The following is a 15874-nucleotide window of genomic DNA, read 5'->3' as shown; positions in this document are numbered from 1 at the left end:
AATGATAGGGAGGGAAAGTCCCACTGAGGAAATCCTGCTGCACAGCCAACAGTGTACCATGTCAGTCTCCCTCCTGAAAACCCTGTGGCTGCCCAGCGGGGTGATCGTGCATGGGGAAAGAGATGGAGCCAGACTTCGGGAAACTAGTGAACACTGGAGACCCAAAGTGCCATCCATGATCGTCCACCAATCAGATGATCGATGGAATTGGGTTCTGGTCCACCTCAAAGTGGATCCTAGGTGTCCCCTAATTCATTCTGCTATTATTTCTGCAGTTCCAGAAGCCATCATTGGAAAATATACCTCCCCAAGTAGCAGCACCCCCATATCGGTTAGCATTGGTGAGATGGTGAAAGCATCTCTTCTTTCAGATTCCTGAAGCTGAGTTTGCCCAGTGCTCAGAACACTTTCGATGCGTAGACAGCCACTCACAGATAGCTGCCTCCTGGGGCAGTGTCTGTAGGAAGTGGCCACTCTGGCTTTCTAGCGGGTGGCTCACGAGGCCTAGTGTGCTGCACAGCCCAGCATGACGGAGTGCGTTGTAGCAGACCGCAAAGGACGGGCTAGAGAACACAGGTCCTGGTTCTGCTGCGACTTTCCTGTGCATTGCTGGGCAAGTTACTTTGTCTTTCTGAGCCTTGGTCTTCTCTTTAAGAAGAAAGTTTGGGCTAGAAGCCAGTGCTTCTCAACCTTGGCTGCATATTGGAATCACCCAGGGAACTGAAACATCACTACTACCCAGGCTCTCCACTTGAGATTTTATTGTAACTGGTTTGGGGTGGGGACCCACCACTGTTGTTAACATCTCCTCTGGTGATTCAAATGTGCCTGCTGGACGAGCTCATTCCTCAGGCCCCTACCAGCTCTGACTGGCTGAGCCTCCATAACACCAACCTCACCAAGGGACAGAAAAAAAAAAAAAAAAAAAAAAAAAAATCCAACACATTTGAAGTCAAAGCTCCAAAAGGCCTTTTGAGGAGAAAAACCTAAAAACACCTATCCCCCAAATTAGAATCTGTAGTAGTTCTCCCTCAAGGGGGACATAGGATTGGCCAGACTACAGAGAGGTTGGGTTGGGAAGAGCCCAGTTCTTGGTTCCAGGCATTTCAATGACATTTTGGAGGGCTGATTAAAGATACGTCTACAATGTCTGCCTGTGTCTTGGACGCAGGCCCACATCTGTCTTTATGTTTAATACGCGCCTTGCCATACCACTGGTATTCTGTAGATTCAGAAAGAGACACACACCTTCGCCTCCTGAGAAGGCTCTCACGTCTGTGTCTCCTTCCTATCCTCATCTCTGGCTAGCCTTTGGGAAAGGGTTGCTCTGTTCTATGAACAGGAATGTTGGTTCTGCTCTGTGAGCCTGATTCAACCACAAACTAGCTGAGTAACCTCAAAGATGTCTTTTTCTTCCCGGGCCTCTCCGTTTCCTCATCTTTTAAATGCTTAGCTCCAAAGTGTCTTGTGGGTGAAATGCTCTAGACTTTCATGTCTCACAGTTAGATTTTTAGTCTACTTTGACTTTATTTTCGTGTTGTGTATGGTGTAAGAAAGTGGTCCAGCTTCATGATTTTGCATGTAGCTGTCCAGTCTCCGCAGCACCATTTATTGAAGAAACTGCCTTTTCCCCATGGTATGTTCTGAAATGCTCTATTCTAACATAGTTTTATTGAAACCTGGCATATCCACCCAGAATATAAAGCTGAGCTACTTTTCTAAAGCCAAATGGACTCCAAGCTGTTGAAAACCGATTGTGCGCATTGATAGCCTAGGTGGATTTGTGGAGAGCATCTTTCCAACTTGGTCAACCTTAAAAGAACTGTGGCCTTTTCTACCAGACCTCCTCAGGGACAGATAAACCCAGCTTTGAGGCAGTTACAGCAAGGACTGCTAGATGGCGCCGTTTCCCCAGAGTTCCAGGGAGTCTATCTCTCAGCAGATGGCTGTTGTAGGAGAATTAACAATTAATGTCCACCGTATCAGCCGGAACTGGCAGAAAATATGTTATACTCCAGAAATTACAGAGAACTGAGATTGCTCAAAGACATACTGCTGCCAGCCTGGTCCTCTGCTGGCCAAAAACGTTATCATACACACAGCTCATCCATCCACAATTTGGTCCCACAAATAAGGGACATTAATGACAAGAGTAAATAAGAAATATCAACATCATTGATGCTTATACTTATTTTCTTAGCTAATTATTTTATTTTGCAAGTTTTCCCTGCATATAACAGAAAACAATCACTGCCTGGCTGGAGAGTGATTATAAGATAAAACCAAGTCTGATGTGAGTTCACTTTTTCTCGTAGCTTAAAAAAAAGGAAGCCCACCAGATGAGACAGGCGGGTCTCTGCTCCAAATTCTTATGGTTACTTGTAGAGTATGACAAGCAGGGACCCAAGGGCTGTGGTGGCAGGTAGAAAAGGTTTCTTGGCTTTCCTGTTCTCCACTTATCTGTAATAGGCTGTTTGAGTCAAGGATGCACTACAAGGATGCACTTCGTCAAAAGGCAAAGATGTTCTTTGTCACGTAAGCAGTTAGGGAAGTCCAGAAGAGGGAAGGGCAAAGAGGTGATTTAGCTCCTACTTAGCTCTGCTTCTTGCATTTCCCCCCATAATTGTTTGCAAGGTTCATCACCAGTATTTCCGCTGATGCCCCGCTGGGGTATGAGGAGGCAAACTCCTCTTTGAGAAACAGAGTTTTGGGGGAGGAGGTACCACATTTTCTGCTCCCCTAATGGCTTTTCCGGTGGTCGTGGCCATATCAAGGGGCAGGGCGTGGGGCCAGAGCCCAGTGACTTAGGAGAAAGGCAGGGTAGTTAGTTGTCCCCGGCCTGGGGTGGCCTCGTTTGGCTTTACGCAACCCCCACCTCGCGCAGCCGTTCCCCTCCTGTTTCTGTCTGGCCCCGAAGCCTCCTCTGCCCAGAAACAGCAATTCTGTCAAAATTAAATCATTTACTGCTCCATTCTCCCTCTGCCACGGCGTTCGCAGCTCACTTTTGCAGGCTGGGGAGACGGAAAGAATGAAACCCACGCGTTTTCTTCATGTTTCCCTTTTCGTTTAATTCTGCCTTTCGTGAATTCATGGTGTGCATTGTTTAGATTTAGAAAAGTGTTCCCAGTGCCAACTCCTCTGGCGTGCATCTAAAAAAACCATTTTCAATCAACAACGTCAACAACTCAGACTCCAGGCTGGCGGGGATGGGGGGGTGCGAGGTGGGGGGTTGCACCACTGGAAAGCAGAACATCTCCCCTCCTGGCAGGGAAAAGTGAGACCCCTTGACCAGAAGCGCCAATTACTATTTTAACCGCCCTCCCCCATGGCCCCAGAGGCAGCTGGAAAGGAAACCACACACTGGGAGTTCCCACTGAGTCTTGCTGGCTCCCTAAGGCTTCCAGGCATTTGCCCATCTGGTGAGGCTTCCAGAGCAGGGGGCCTAATTAGGCGTCATCTGGCCACCTGAGAAGGCTCCATGGGCCTTCCCCCGGCTTCCCCCTCCTCCAGGCAGGACTCCATTCGCCCAGCTGCGGATCTCTGGAGCTTGTTTGGTTGAGCAGCTGCTCGGACTAATTATTGGATAGCACGGTCCCCAGGTGGCTGCCTCAGACAGGAAGAGGGAGAGCAGGGAGAGGGCTGAGGGACATAAAGGGACAAGGAGGGGAACAATATGGGGGGTGGGCAGAGAGGGGTCATAGCGAAAAGAAACAGAGAGCAGAGTTGGGTGAGCGTGGTGATTCAAATCTCCTGAGCCGGAAGATGAGGCGGGTCCTGACCTGTAGGGAGAGAGTGGATCCCGTGGGTGGGCCCTTCCGTGGGAGACCCTGCTGGGCCCTCTGCCCTCCCCACCTCCCACTACATCACAATATTCTCTATTCCTGCCCTTTGCTTCCCTAGGAGCGCTGTCCTCTGCCCAGCCTCACTCCTTCAGTCCAGGGACTAAGCAACCATTTTCCCTTAGAACGTGGCCTTAGAGCCCTCATTTGGAGAGCAGGCTTTAAGAAGAGGGCGGTGTTTAGCTCGAAATGATTCTTTCCTCTTCTCGGACTTTCCGTCTTGCAGGCCTGTCTGTGTTGTAAGGTGTCTCATGCCCCAGGGTCCCTAAACCATGGCAGGTGGCCAGCGCCTTTGCTAATAAGTGAGCAGGGCTCTGCCCACCGCTTCTCAGGCATTTTCCCTTTGTCTTCTGGGCAATCACCCTGTGACATGAGACAAATGGGAAGAATATTGGGAAGAATTAAGGGGAAGCAGAATGGACAATGAAATCCCCCACAAAGAGTTGTGTTAGCAAAAGATGCAACTTCCGGGCCACTGTCCCGCTGTTGGTTTGAATCCTGGCTTCCTAGAAAACTGAGCTGAGCCACTGAGACACTTAATTCCTCGGGTTTCTTCTCTTGTAAAGTAGGATTGTTTGAAGCAATAATATGGCAGGGAGTCAGGGGAGCGTCCCTGGACAAGGTCAAAATGAACTCTAGTTTCATTTCTGGTCCTGTTATATGTGGGCTGTGTGATCATGGGTCAATCATTGCATTTCTTCTTTCCTCTAATATTCCCATTGGAAAATGGAGGAGAATGTTCTGTTAGCATGCTGGAAGTTTTCTGCGCATTCTAGGATTTAAAATGTTTTGTTTCTGGGGGTGCCTGTGTGGTTCAGTCATTAAGCGTCTGCCTTCAGCTCAGGTCATGATCCCAGGGTCCTGGAATCGAGCCCGCATCAGGCTCCCTGCTCAGTAGGGAGCCTGCTTCTCCCTCTCCCACTTGTGCTGCTTGTGTTCCCTCTCTTGCTGTCTCTCTCTGTCCAATAAATAAATAAAATCTTAAAAAAATTATTTTTGTTTGTTTCTGTATTTGATTTAACAGTGCTTAAGAGAGAATGGCTTTCTTCTGTCCTCTCCCCAAACAGATAGTGTGATTGAAGGTGGTTTTGCTCCCGGAAGGGAATACTCGTGTACAGAGAATGGCCATTTCCGACTCATGTGACGTGTCCCAAACTTCAGAAGGGAGGTGCTGTCCAGATGTGCTCAAAGCAAGAATTGGAAGGGTAGGTGGATTTTCAAGGTGGCAGGAAGATGATCTCAGGATTCTGAAGTCTTGTCTGTTTCCCTCACCACTGCTGGCTCATCCTTGGTGAATCCAGGGCTCGAGGTGGGAAGCCCCAGTCCACCATGGAAGGATCCTGAGATTGGATTCATCAAACAAGATGCAGAAACATGAGCAACTCTCTTCAGAACACTGGAATCCTCTGATTCCATTAGATACAGGCTGTGGTCAGCCTTGCCCCCTCCAAAGGGCCCCCGGGTGTAAACCCCGGTACACAGAGCAGATCCAGAGAGGTGAGCAAAGGAGAAGGACCTTCTTACTGAAGGGTGTCAGCTTTTGGCTGGGTATAAAATTTCTTCAGGGCTGGAGGAAGAGTCCTTGCTGTAAATGACACACTAAATCCTAGAGGATAATTGTTACTATTTTTTGCAGACCACGAAGCGTGCTAGTTTTGTCCTCGAGATCTAAGAGAAAATGATCAAATCCTTAAGTCAAGCCTACAGATTCTGCAGGGCCATGTGGGGGCCGGGAGAGTTGATCTGGCCCTGCATGCCACTCTGCTGGGCACATCTCCAGTGTCTAGGAGAGATGGAAACTAATCCTCCCCTTGACTAAGAACCCCTCCCCCCCGCCCCCCAACACACACCCAACAAGCTGCCCAGTGCATTTCACTGTGAACAGTTCAAGGGCTTAGAGGACCGCTCCTTGCTTTGAACTAGAAGCGGCTTCCCAGAAACTCCCGCTCATTCACTGTGGCTCTGCCCTCTGGAACTCCACGGGATAAACATAATCCCCCTTTCTGACGAGAGCTCTCCAGATAGGGGAGGCTGGTTATCACATTCCCTAAATCTTCCTTTATACAAGACACACATTCCAAGTATGACGTGGTGGGAAACTGCCTCACCGTCCAGCCGTGGGCCTCAGCACGTGCGTCCGTCAGGATCCAGGAAACACTCACAAGGCTTCCAGGACACACAAACTCGTACAGGAGCTGTTCACAGCTCTGGAAGGACTGAGGGAACAGGCAAATGGGAGATGTGGGAGGCGTTAGTAGCTGCAGGAATCGGCTGCCCCCCTGCCAGCGGGGGGTGGGGGGCGCTGAATGAGGGGAACATCCCAGCAGCACCCAGAACCGCAGGAGGGCCACCCACAGCAGAGCGGGCATGGTGCCAGGGCCAGGACAGTGGACTGCTCAAAGGGCCGCTGTGTCCCTGATGCTGGGGCCACCAACCCTGAGTTGGCCCCCCTGTGGGGCTTGTGGTCAGCTAAGCCCCTCCTTACAAGAAGCAGATGAGGCCAAACCTGTATTTTTAAAAAAATGAGTGTTTGGCTGAAGTTCAGGCCCCCAGTGGATCTGTTTCTTTCTTTCTCAGCATACTACCTCTTTCCTCTGGTGATTGTGCCCTTCTTTTTTTTTTTTTTTTTTTTTTTGGGAAATGGCCCTGCTGCATGCCTGTGGCTGAGCTGTCAGTCACATGACCCAACATGAAGCAGGGAGGGGAGGGGAGGGGAGGAGAGGGGACCTCACATGAGACTTTACGACTTGGGCAGAGATGCTGAGGGGCACATGGTCGGTGGAACTGACCTGGGAGAGGGCACTTCTCACAGAAGCAGGTGTTTGGGTTCTCTACGGACATCCCTGGTTTTTTCCAAGACCCTGTTGTTCACCTTTTTACCATTATTGCAAGCACTTCCCAGTATGCCTCCCATAAAGTCCTTTCTTGCCCAGGTTACCTGGGGGTCTATTTCAATTACTTACAACCCAAGAACCTGGAACGATATGCAGTCTTTATCTCTATTCCTTATAGGCAAGAAGAAATGGTCTGGCTCGGTGGAGATCTATCAAATATTGACTCGAAAGCCGGCACACCAGCTATCCCTCTATCTTTCTGTCTTTGCAATATTAGAAGCTCAGTGAATTACTGCCAACCTGGAGAGTAAACTCCTCTTGGTGTGCTGAAGGGAGCTCTGCTTATTGCGACGGAGTTTCAAAATCTGTGATGCAGATGAATGTATGGGAATCAGGTCTGGCAAAAACATGTTTATGGGATGACTTTGATTTGGTCATATCAAAATGGGTGCATCAAAATATCAAAATATCTTTTCCATTTCCTAGAAATGTGAATGATGGACGCCTCAAAGTGTCGTCCCATTCCTGAGTTTGACCTTACTGCACCTCTAAAATTCACTCAGAATCGGGAGGAAGATCAGGAAGTCAGTGTGGATTTAATTATATTAATTGGCACTTAGAAAAATTTCTTTAGATTAAATTGCTTTATACGGCTCTCAAAATACCTTCAAAGCAGTTGCATCAAAATAGCATGTATATGATTTCTATATATCCATATAAGTCACAAAGAATGTGTCAAATACATGTGTTTTTTTGCAAGAAGGGGACCCCATCTGTCATCACACACTACTTTTCAGATGAGCAGAACTGAGTTTATCAATAGCATATAGACTCGATTATTCAACTAGCTAAGAAAACTCTTCATGTAACTGTCATTCAGAATACATTTATCCACACTGTCCATACAGATAGTTTGACAATGACTTCTTAAAATCTCAACCCAGGAAAACATTGGTTTCCCTCATGGCTTCTCAGCCCAGAAACAAGGTTAGTTTGGTAAAGTGTGTTTGATAAAAAGCATGGTGGCACAAGTAATTACATTCAATCATTATCTTTTAAATATTAAAAGATATTTACTCTTTTAAAAATTAGCCAGGCCCTGGTTTCTGGTAAGGAAGCCATAAGAGGAGAGACCCTTGAAAGACCAACTGGCTGCCTTTTTCAATGTTTGGAGCTGCTACCGTGCTTGTCTCCTGAGGGGTCTGACCACACAGCCATTCACCCTCAAATGTGTTTGCCTTTCCTATGGGAGGCCCCAGACAATATGATGGAAAAGCTCTATGAGTTTCATACTAACTGCTTTAAACCTTTAAAAATAAATGAGTTTCCAGAAAATATTATGAAAATCGTTCATCTTTGGACAACTGACTCTGATTTGGTTGAATTATGGAGTGGAAAATTTGGAGACAGAGTGAATCAAGTGTTTCATCTTTGGATGTTTTGTTCATGGAACAGAAGTTCAGAAAGGTTTGACCAAAAATAAAGAAGGCTAGGAACAATTTCTCATTTCAAATTTGGCTGTCATTGATGAACAAGAGTTTGAGATTACTTATGTGGTACCATGGTCCAAAATAGAAAAACCTCCAAAGGGGTTCATGAACTGGTTGTTTTCCAGATGAAACTTGATGGGCCAGCTCTGGGGGGGTGATCTGTCTAAGAGGGCAGTTAATGCCCCTCTAGGTTTAAGCTACATAAAACCAACTGGTGTTCTCCACCCAGAATGAGGAGCAACCACTAGAGTTTGCATTCTTTGGTGAAATGAGTGTGGATAGTCATGTAGCTGGAAGACAACAGTCTCGTGAGAACCTCAGACTTGTGGTGGCTGTTTGGAAAAATGTCAACTACCAAGTGTCACAGCAGAATATGCTTCCGATTCCTATGTCATTTCACTGTTGAAATAGTTTGCTACTGAAATACGCAGCATTTCATTAACTGCTCTAAAATGTGTCTATTAAGGGACTTAGATTCTCCCAAGAGAGTCTCACTTTTATTTGAAGGAGGTGGTAAGTTAATTACCTATGTCCCTTGCCTTTTTGAAAGCCCCCCTCTGTCTTTTGTCACCACTGCTTCTGGAGCTAGTTCTTTTGATTTCCCCCATGATATATAAGTATGTTATGGGTTAGAAATTGTTACCACTACTGCTTGATTTTTCATTTGTTTCAGAATATCTCTTCTTCTGTATTTTGACAACTCTTTGCTTTAGAACATTTTATTTTATTCCAATGATGATGTCACATTTCCATACCTGTGACAATATTTTAACATTATTTGTACACAATGTCTACCTTTTCATCATGTTTGTTTTTCTGTGATTTTAAACAATGTTTTTGCTCAATAAAGTTTATTTTGTGATATCAAATGTGAGTCATAAAAATTTAGGTCAGATATATTTTACTTTGGAAAAGTATAGTATCATCTGTGTCATCTGTGTTAATTACGGTTTCACATTAATTATTAGTCATTCTAACTTGGAAAATAATGTAATTAGGTCTTAGTAGTAAAAAACTTCAGAAGAATTGTTAGTTTATATGTTGAAGCGTGTTCATTTAAAATTAATATTATTGAGGTTCCTCAAGATGTTGAAAATAGAGCTACCTTATGACCCAGTAATTGCACTACTAGGTATTCACCCCCAAAGATACAGATGTAGTGAAAAGAAGGGGCACATGTACCTCAGTGTTTGTAGCAGCAATGGCCACAATAGCCAGACTGTGGAAGGAGCTGAGATGTCCTTCAGCAGATGATTGGATAAAGAGGTGGTCCATATACACAATGGAATATGACTCAGCCGTCAGAAAGGATGAATACCTACCATGTGCATCGACATGGATGGAACTGGAGAGTATTATGCTAAGTGAAGTAAGTCAAGCAGAAAAAGACAATTATCATATGATTTCACTCATATGTGGGATATAAAGAATAGCACGGAAGACCACAGGAGAAGGGAGGGAAAACTCAATGGGAAGAAATCAGAAAGGGAGACAAACCTTGACAGACTCTGGACTCTGGGAACCACACTGAGGGTCACAGAAGAGAGGGGCTGTGGCGGGGGGGGGGGGTAACCAGGTGATGGGTATTAAGGAGAGCATGTGATGTGATGAGCACTGGGTGTTATACACAATTAATGAATCACTGAACTGCATCAAAACTAATGATGTACTATATGCTGGCTGATTGAACGTAATAATAATGAATAAAAGAAAAGAAAATAATTTAAAAAATAAAATTAATTTTACTAACTTTACTTCATTTTATTTTTATTTTCATTTATTTTTTAAAGTTTGTATATTTTAGAGGGGGGAAACGGGGAAGGGAGAGGGAGAGAGAATCACAAGCAGACTCCCCGCCGAGCACAGAGCCCTGTGCGGGGGCTGGATCCCACAACCCTGAGACCATGACCTAAGCCAAATCAAGAGTCAGAAGCTCAACCGAATGGGCCACCTAGGCATCTCAACTTCATTTTAAATCACTACTTAAAAAAGATACTTGGAATACCTCTTTGTTTTAAGGAGATATTTACGGTTACAGGTATACTTGCTGTAATAAAAGTCTATATATCTGTAAAGAAATATTACCAGGTCTGGAAAAAAATTTTTACTTTATCCTTTCTATAATCAACCCATTTCCTTCCTTCTTTCTTCCTCCCTTCTCTTTCTTTCTTTCTTTCTTTCTTTCTTTCTTTCTTTCTTTCCTTCTTTCATAACTGGAGCATGTTCCTGTTCTCCAAAATGCAGCTGCTTACACCCCACATCTTCCTCTGTGGGGTGGGAAGTCATTTGCCTCAATGCATCTAAGCGGCCAGATGTTTTCCTATCTCCTTGCTTCTCCCAGGTTTCAATTTTCTACTAACCATATTTGTTCTAGCCTTCCCAGTTTGAAGATCACTTTCCTCGAAGAGAAAACAATATAGGAGTTGAATTGCCCTGCTTTTCTCTGTGAGCTTTCAACATGACATCATTTGCCCCCAACAGGCCCTCCGTTCCTCGCGCTTCCTGCTCTGATCGCAGCCCGAAACCCCCTTGCAAAATCCATACACTGATTTTTAAGCCTCAGGGAAATGGGGACTCTGTTTTTCCTCCGATCATTAGGAAAGACTAATATTCCTTGGTTATAAGGACTTCTTTCCAGATTTTAGGCATTTCTTTTTAAAATCCGGGATTATTAGAGAGCTCTCTGCATGTTCGTTGTTATTGTTGTTGTTGTTTGCTTTTGCTTTGTTTTTTTTTTTAGACACTTCCCCTTTTTCTTCTTGATCAATGTCATTTGTGGTTATGGACTGGATGTTTGTGTCCCACTAAAATCATATGCTGAAATCTAATCCCCAGAGCAGAGGTATTTGGAGATGGAGCCTGGGGGAGGTGATGTGGTCCAAGGGCAGAGCCCTCATGAAGGGGATTAGTACCCTGATAAGAAGAGGCCAAGGGGCTGGCTCACTCTCTCTGTGTCACGGGAGGACACAGGAGAAGCTTGCAGTGTGTCACTCAGAAGGGGGTTTTCCCGAAGACCTGACTGTGCTGGTACCTCGACCTCTGACTTCCAGCCTTCAGAACTGTGAGAAACAGATTTCTGTTGTTCATAAGCCACCCAGGTTGTGATACTTTGTGACAGTAGTCCAAATGGATGAAGACATTTGTGATTGTTCAGGTAGAATTCTTTCCTGGGAAACGTCTTTCTTCTTTCAGCCATTTTAACTTTTAGAATGTTGCAAAGGAGTCATACCTGCCTTTTCTCTGGACAAACTATTTTTTTCCTAAAATCCAGAATTTATGTCTAATTATGGTCAATTCTCCTGCTGGGGAACAAGAATGTCCTATCACTTTCAAGATCCTTCCAGCCAGATTGAGAATCAAATTGACATGAGACAGATTAACAGGAGATAATCAAATTAAGTAGTGTTCATACAGGGAATCCACACAGACACAGAAATCCCAAAGGTGGGCAAAATAAAGTATAAATATATATCATTCTGGACTAAGTGTCTGAGACTTCTTTTGAAAGGAGGAATGCAATTCACACGAAGATAAGAAAGAATAAATGTTTGGTAAGCAAATATTTTCTGTGCAACCTGGAAACAATGGGACATAGAGGACTTTAATGAAACAGATCCTGTTAGGTTCCTCCCATCTACCGTACCCTGTTTATATCATAGTATAGTTATTTATGGTGCTAGATCTCTTTCTGTAAGTTCTTGTGAGGCAAATGAGGGAGAGGTAAAGAGCTTTTCCTCAATCGGCTGGGTTTTGATTTCTTTTTAACTCAAAATAATCTTCATGCTACCGTGGCCCATCTTGGGGTGGCCTGCCCTTGGATCCCAACACTTCCTTCATTCTTTGGCTGTTAATAGTTCCACAATGATGATAGTCACTTTATCTGATTATTCATTTGACTACGCTAGGCTGGTTGTGCCTAAGGGTTAGTAGGAAGCCTTCAAGTAATGGCTGAAAGATCAGGGGGGCCTCTGAATTTGGCAGATTTGGGTTCAAATCTCCACATACCTGCTGAGGATCTTAAACCATCCACTTGACCTATCTGACTCATAGGGTTAAAAAATTAAGTCAATTATACAATTTTGCAGGGATGCTTTTAAAATCGTCAAGAATGTAAAATTAGCTCAGTAAATGGTATCCATTACTATTACTGCCTGTATAATGTTTTTGATCTTTAAGGATAAGTTCCTGCTCCAACTTAGTGCTAATATATGTGCGTGAGCTTTCCCTCCTCATCTCCTGCCATCTTGGTGGCTGTTCTCGGTCGGCGCTCTCCCACACCTAAGGCAGGAGGATGGAGGCCACAAAGAGGACAAAAATGTCTCCAGAGTCAATCAACTCTAGGCTCCAGCTTGTTGTGAAAAGTATGGAAAGTATGATAAGTTATGGGAAGTATGCTCTGGGGTACAAGCAGACTCTGAAAGTGATCAGGCACAACAAAGGGAAATTGGTCATCCTGGTCAACAGGCACTCCACCTTGAGGAAATCTGACAAAATACCTCACCCTGTTGGCCCAAACTAGCGTCCATCACTACAGCGGCAATGACGTTGAACTGGGCATAGCACGTGGGAAATGCTAGAGAGGATGCACACCGGCTGTCATTGCTTCAGGTGACTGCAATATCTTGAGGAGCCTGCCAGAACAGAGTGGTGAAAGGTAAATCATGCAAAATTTTTCTCTAATAAAACAGGCCAGAGGTTGTTAAAAGAAATCTGCATGTGGGTTGGTGGTGTGAAAAAGTAAAGCTGTGATAGGTAACATGAGGGTTGAATGGAATGTGCTGCGTTCCCATTTCCTGATCTACAAAACAATTCTAACTCATTGATTGGTTATAAAGATTTGAGTAAATACATGTAATGGCTCAGAATATCACCTGGCACATAGTACTTAATAATGTCAGCCCTTCTTATTATCATGCTGAGGATGTCATGGTATGAAGACAGAGCTGAGCATGCTGAAAGCTCCAGCTTTCTCATGTCAACCAGAGAATCTGAAACGACACTGAGAAACTCTCTGAGATAAACAGCACTAAGGAAATGGACGAAAGAAAGTCACTGACAAATGTTCGGGAGAACACTTAGATTAAGAAGTCCTTCCATTGGGAAACATCTAGACACATCTGGAGGGCACAGTTTCAGAGTCAGGATGCTGTAAGAGATTAGGTCATGAGGGCAACTGAACATTCACCATCAAGGTTGGGGTACATCCTGTTGAATCACTACCACCCCCATTTGAGTGGGCTATCCAGGTGCCCCCTGCCCTTCTGGAGGCCTGGAGGTGTACAATGTTCTCCAAGATGGATTGTCAGTGGTCTAGGGAGTAGGCAGTTACACATCTTAATAAATGCTTCTCCTCTCCTCTGTTTTTTGGCAGTCAGTCAATCCAGCTTTTACAAGATGGGTGCTCAGAGGCTGCACTGTGGGATTAAAGTCAGGGATAGTTGCAACAAGGAGAAAGTGCTTGAGGCAAGGTCTGTGCTCTTCAGGCCTATTTCTTAGACTTAGCACTGAGATTTAAACAATGCTCAGCGCTGAAATAAACATGTTTCCCAATGGGAGAGACTCTCCTTGGGGAATGAGGTAGTTTACCAGACAGAAAGAGACTGATAAACATATATCCCTCTTCCTTCAATCTTGTAGTAGGCATGTGCTTACTCATAACCTGATAACGTGAGGTCCTTTCCTTTCAAAACAGAATTGTTTATGCGCCCTAGAGAATACCAAGTCCCTTGTCACATATGATCTTTCTAATATTTCCCTTTCAGTGTGGTAAACGGAGCCAGATTCCCCAAATCTCCAACCCTGCCAACTTGTCAGTGTGGCCTGTGGTTTAAGGGAGCACACCTTCAGTCTGAATCTTGTCTTCAACATTTCCTACCTGTTACACCTCAGCCAAGTGTGAGTGCCATTTTAAAACTGGGCATAGTAACAGTAACACCTAACTCCAAATATGTTTATAAAGATTAAGTGAGTTAATACAGTGCCTGCGCATGGTAAGCCTTCAACCCCCTTTCCTTTATCCTTTGAAAGCTATTGAGGAACTGGTGGTTAAAAATGAGAAGCTTTTCTTTGTTCAGGAATTCCTCTCTCTGCCTTCCATAAATATTCTTGTTTATTGAAAGTAAAATTCGAGGTGGGTTTTTGAGAGATTCTAGTCTATTTAAATCCAAGCTCTATGTAAGGTTGAATTAATTCAAAATTCTACTGACTCCTCAGAGTTGACCAAAACACCATTTCCTCTAGGAAGGCTCTCTAGCTCTTCTGAACTGTATACTGAGCCCCACTCCTGGTTGCCCATTGCACCTGTGGCCCAAACTTCATAGGCTGAGAAGTGGCTGACATCACATTTTGTGCTTCCTTCTCCTGTTCCATCTGAACAAATCTTTTGTCCCCAAATATATTCCCAGGTGATTGAAGACAGTATATGCTCAGCATTTTAAAAATAGAATGAACGGATTTATTTCTCTGTTGTAATCAAAGTCTGGCAGACAAAGGGCAAACTGGGTGGTGTTATTTTAAAATCATCATCAAGGGGCGCCTGGGTGGCTTAGTTGGTTCAGTGTTAGACTCTTGATTTCAGCTCAGGTCGTGATCTCAGGGTTGTGAGATCGAGCCCCATGTCAGACTCTCTGCAGAGTGTGAACCCTGCTTAAGATTCTTTCTCATTCTCCCCCAAAACATCATCATCATAAAAAAAGAGTCAGGCTAGGTTGCTCACATTTAAGGTCTGATTCCTCTTATTTTGCTCTAAGACATTATTCAAGTTCTTTAAGCTCTCTGAACCTTGATTTCATCATCCATAATAGAACCATTGGGTGGAATTAGATGGCGTAAGCCACATGCTCAAGTGCCAGGACTCGAGCGGGTTCTGGACAAATGTTGGTTCATAACCAGAGTCAGGAGACCCCCTCCTCTTGGTCCATCAGACAACCTTAAGTGCCACCCACCCCCTCATGTCCTAATCAACTGATGGCCCAATTGTGTGATCAGTTTCCGAGAGCTTTTTGTATCAGTCTTAGATTTTGGTTGTTCTTTTGGTCCTCTTTTATGGCCCTTTTCAACTCTTAGTGGTTTTTAAACTGTATAATGACCAACACTACCTGAGTGCTTAGTGAGAATGCAAATTCCAGGGCACCAGCCTGGATGGTCCTGATTCCTTAATGCCAGGAGGGGCTCAGGAATCAGCATTTTCAGCATGTGTTGGATAATGGCACCAGGTAATTCCCATGCAAGTGTTGTAGGAAACACACTGTAAGGAATTGCTAGAGAGGATTCTAGGTCCTAGAAATACACTCCCCATCGGTGTTATCAAAAAAGCCTCCAAGCCGTGGTGTGTACACAGACGTTATGCACCCGGTGAGCTCCCTGAAATTGAAGGCAAGTCACGTGTAAATACATTTGTTTGGGGAGATGCTTAACTTCAGCTTTCATCTTATATACTTTCATAAACCCTCTGTTCCACAGATCCCTCTCACCAAACCAAAACAAAACACTCAAGAACTCTGTCTCCATGCAACAGGCCATTTCCCATCCAGTCCTCGGGGGCTATCTATCTGCAAAATAGCCAACAAGACAGAGCTGGGCCAACAGTTGGCCTATCCTCCCAAAGGCGTGATCTCACACCGAAGTCTCATCGCTTTCTATGGCCGACAGGTGGCTCTTCCTTGCCAGGCACAGCTGCACGCCATGGGAAGGAGCAGAGCACACAGATGTG

At 44.8% G+C, this 15874-nt stretch overlaps 2 pseudogenes; both read left to right on the top strand.

Annotated features, from left to right (window-relative positions):
• The first annotated feature begins 7814 nt into the window (after window positions 1–7814).
• LOC131811618 (protein NipSnap homolog 3A-like) lies at window positions 7815–9155 on the top strand (annotated as a pseudogene).
• A 3299-nt stretch (window positions 9156–12454) lies between these two features.
• LOC131811679 (large ribosomal subunit protein eL30-like) lies at window positions 12455–12821 on the top strand (annotated as a pseudogene).
• The last annotated feature ends 3053 nt before the right edge of the window (window positions 12822–15874 follow it).

The sequence above is a fragment of the Mustela lutreola genome, chromosome 11 (assembly GCF_030435805.1).
Source record: "Mustela lutreola isolate mMusLut2 chromosome 11, mMusLut2.pri, whole genome shotgun sequence".
In the NCBI taxonomy this organism is placed as follows: domain Eukaryota; kingdom Metazoa; phylum Chordata; class Mammalia; order Carnivora; family Mustelidae; genus Mustela; species Mustela lutreola.
This window is presented reverse-complemented; position numbering and strand designations above follow the sequence as displayed.